The sequence below is a fragment of the Cinclus cinclus genome, chromosome 3 (genome assembly GCF_963662255.1).
Source record: "Cinclus cinclus chromosome 3, bCinCin1.1, whole genome shotgun sequence".
Lineage (NCBI taxonomy): Eukaryota > Metazoa > Chordata > Aves > Passeriformes > Cinclidae > Cinclus > Cinclus cinclus.
The window spans coordinates 1,539,265-1,544,013 of NC_085048.1; positions in this window are offsets into that span (position 1 = coordinate 1,539,265).

The window sequence follows — 4,749 nt, forward strand, 5'->3', positions numbered from 1 at the left end:
AATATTGGGAATAAAATGGTGGAAAATTGGGAATAAAATGGGGGAAAATTGGGAATAAAATGGGGAAATATTGGGAATAAAGTGGGGAAAATTGGGAATAAAATGGGGGAAAATTGGGAATAAATTGGGGAAAAATTGGGAATAAAATGGGGAAATATTGGGAATAAAGTGGGGAAAATTGGGAATAAAATGGGGGAAAATTGGGAATAAAATGGGAAATATTGGGAATAAAATGGGGGAAAATTGGGAATAAAATGGTGGAAATTGGGAATAAAGTGGGGGAATATTGGGAATAAAATGGGGAAATATTGGGAATAAAATGGGGAAATACTGGGAATAAAATGGTGAAAAATTGGGAATAAAATGGGGGAAAATTGGGAATAAAATGGGGGAAAATTGGGAATAAAATGGTGGAAAATTGGGAATAAAATGGGGAAATACTGGGAATAAAATGGTGAAAAATTGGGAATAAAATGGAGGGGAAACTGGGAATAAAATGGGGAAAAATTGGGAATAAAATGGGGGAAAAATTGAGAATAAAATCGGGAAAAATTGGGAATGAAATGGTGAAATATTGGGAATAAAATGGGGGAATATTGGGAATAAAATGCGGGAAAATTGGGAATAAAATGGGGAAAAATTGGGAATAAAATGGGGAAAAATTGGGAATAAAATGGGGAAATATTGGGAATGAAATGGGGGAAAATTGGGAATAAAATGGGGAAAATTTGAAATAAAATGGGGGAAAATTGGGAATAAAATGGTGGAAAATTGGAATAAAATGGGGAAATATTGGGAATAAAATGGGGGGAAATATTGGGAATAAAATGGGGAAATATTGGGAATAAAATGGGGGAAAATTGGGAATAAAATGGGGGAAAATTGGGAATAAAATGGGGAAATATTGGGAATAAAATGGGGGAAAATTGGGAATAAAATGGGGAAAATTGGGAATAAAATGGGGGAAAAATTGGGAATAAAATGGGGGAAAATAGGGAATAAAATGGGGAAATATTGGGAATAAAATGGGGGAAAATTGGGAATAAAATGGGGAAAATTGGGAATAAAATGGGGGAAATATTGGGAATAAAATGGGGAAATATTGGGAATAAAATGGGGAAAAAATTGGGAATAAAATGGGGAAATTTGGGAATAAAATGGGGGAAAATTGGGAATAAAATGGGGGAAAATTGGGAATAAAATGGGGAAAAATTGGGAATAAAATGGGGGAAAATTGGGAATAAAAATGGGGAAATTGGGAATAAAATGGGGAAAAATTGGGAATAAAATGGGGGAAAATTGGGAATAAAATTGAGAAAAATTGGGAATGAAATGGGGAAAAATTGGGAATAAAATGGGGAAAATGGGGAATAAAATGGGGGAAATATTGGGAATAAAATGGGAAATATGGGGAATAAAATGGGGGAAAATTGGGAATAAAATGGGGAAAAATTGGGAATAAAATGGGGGAAAATTGGGAATAAAATTGAGAAAAATTGGGAATGAAATGGGGAAAAATTGGGAATAAAATGGGGAAATATCGGGAATAAAATGGGGAAATATTGGGAATAAAATGGGGGAAAATTGGGAATAAAATGGTGGAAAATTGGGAATAAAGTGGGGGAATATTGGGAATAAAATGGGGAAATATTGGGAATAAAATGGGGAAATACTGGGAATAAAATGGTGAAAAATTGGGAATAAAATGGGGGAAAAATTGGGAATAAAATCGGGAAAAATTGGGAATGAAATGGGAAAATATTGGGAATAAAATGGGGGAATATTGGGAATAAAATGGGGGAATATTGGGAATAAAATGGGGAAATATTGGGAATAAAATGGGGAAATTGGGAATAAAATGGGAAATATTGGGAATAAAATGGGGGAAAATTGGGAATAAAATGGTGAAATATTGGGAATAAAATGGGGGAATATTGGGAATAAAATGGGGGAAAATTGGGAATAAAATGGGGAAAATTTGAAATAAAATGGGGGAAAATTGGGAATAAAATGGTGGAAAATTGGGAATAAAATGGGGAAATATTGGGAATAAAATGGGGAAATATTGGGAATAAAATGGGGAAATATTGGGAATAAAATCGGGAAAAATTGGGAATAAAATGGGGGAAAATTGGGAATAAAATGGTGGAAAATTGGGAATAAAATGGGGAAATATTGGGAATAAAATGGGGAAATACTGGGAATAAATGGTGAAAAATTGGGAATAAAATGGGGGAAATATTGGGAATAAAATGGGGGAATATTGGGAATAAAATGGGGAAAAATTGGGAATAAAATGGGGAAATATTGGGAATAAAATCGGGAAAAATTGGGAATAAAATGGGGGAAATATTGGGAATAAAATGGTGGAAAATTGGGAATAAAATGGGGAAATACTGGGAATAAAATGGTGAAAAATTGGGAATAAAATGGAGGGGAAACTGGGAATAAAATGGGGAAATATTGGGAATAAAATGGGGGAAAAATTGGGAATAAAATCGGGAAAAATTGGGAATGAAATGGTGAAATATTGGGAATAAAATGGGGGAATATTGGGAATAAAATGGGGAAAAATTTGGAATAAAATGGCGAAATATTGGGAATAAAATTGGGAAAAATTGGGAATGAAATGGGGAAATATTGGGAATAAAATGGGGGAATATTGGGAATAAAATGGGGGAATATTGGGAATAAAATGGGGAAATATTGGGAATAAAACGGGGAAATATTGGGAATAAAATGGGGAAATATTGGGAATAAAATGGGGTAAAATTGGGAATAAAATGGTTCAAAATTGGGAATAAAATGGGGGAAAATTGGGAATAAAATGGGAAATATTGGGAATAAAATGGGGGAAAATAGGGAATAAAATGGTGGAAAATTGGGAATAAAATGGTGAAATATTGGGAATAAAATGGGGGAATATTGGGAATAAAATTGGGAAAAATTGGGAATAAAATGGGGGAAATATTGGGAATAAAATGGGAAATATTGGGAATAAATTGGGGGAAAATTGGGAATAAATTGGGGGAAAATTGGGAATAAAATGGGGAAATATTGGGAATAAAATGGGAAATATTGGGAATAAAATGGGGGAAAATTGGGAAGAAAATGGGGAAATATTGGGAATAAAATGGGGGAAAATTGGGAATAAAATGGGGGAAAATTGGGAATAAATGGTGGAAAAATGGGAATAAAATGGGGGAATATTGGGAATAAAATGGGGAAATATTGGGAATAAAATGGTGGAAAATTGGGAATAAAATGGGGGAAAATTGGGAATAAAATGGGGAAATATTGGGAATAAAATGGGGAAATATTGGGAATAAAATGGGGGAATATTGGGAATAAAATGGGGAAAAATTGGGAATAAAATGGGAAATATTGGGAATAAAATGGGGGAAAATTGGGAATAAAATGGGGGGAACATTGGGAATAAAATCGGGAAAAATTGGGAATGAAATCGGGAAATATTGGGAATAAAATGGGGGAATATTGGGAATAAAATGGGGAAAAATTGGGAATAAAATGGGGAAAATTGGGAATAAAATGGGAAATATTGGGAATAAAATGGGGGAAAATTGGGAATAAAATGGGGGGAACATTGGGAATAAAATGGGGGAAATATTGGGAATGAAATGGGGAAATATTGGGAATAAAATGGGAAATATTGGGAATAAAATGGGGGAAAATTGGGAATAAAATGAGGAAAATTGGGCATAAAATGGGGGAAAATTGGGAATAAAATGGGGGAAAATTGGGAATAAAATGGGGAAATATTGGGAATAAAATGGGGGAAAATTGGGAATAAAATGGTGGAAAATTGGGAATAAAATGGGGTAAAATGTGAAATGTGGGGAAAAATGGGGGAAGTTGGGGGAAATGGGAAACATGGGGAAAAGGCGGGGAAATGGGGAAAATTTTGGGAAAATGGGAAAAAATGGGGAAAATTGGGAATAAAATGTGGGAAAAGGAGGGGAAATGGAAAAGCAAGAGCAGGGAAATGGGGAAAAGGGGCGAAAAGGGGAAAGGGAAGAGATGGGAAAAAGGAAAAAGGGGGAAAAAAAGCAAAATTTGGGAAAAAGGAGGAAGGGAAAAAAGGAGGGATTTGAAATCCATGGATCCCATCCCAAACCATTCCGGGATTCTGGGATCACTCAGTATCCGTCCCGAGGGATTTTTTTTTTTTTTTTTTATGGAATTCCGGGATGGAGAAGGGAAGGCAGAACCCTTGAAGTTCCACGAATCCCACCCAAAGCACTGCGGAATTCCACGATTTCGGAGCAGCCGTGATGGATTCGGTGGCTCCCACCCCGCTGGAAATTCCATGATTTTGTAAAAAAAAAAAAAAAAAGAGCGGGAGAATTCCCAGAGGAATTTCTCTGGAAGTGCTCAGGTGTCCAAGCGGCCACTGCCAGCATTGGAAACGGCAAAAGGAAAACACGGGGTCGCTTTTTCCAGGATTTTCCCAAATTTTATTTTAATTTTTTTTTTTCTTTTTAAGTAAAACCAAGCGCGGTCTCCGCACGGAGAGCGGGGGATGGGCGGGGTTTTATCCCGGGATTCTTGGGAATGAGGGGAGTTAGGGAATGAGGGGAATGATGGGGATGAGGAATTTGGGAATGAGGGGAATGATGGGGATGAGGAATTAGGGGATGGGGGAATTGGGGAATGAGAAATCAGGGAATGAGGGGATTTGGGAGAATGGGGAATTCGGGAATGAGGGGAATTGATGGGAATGAGGAATTT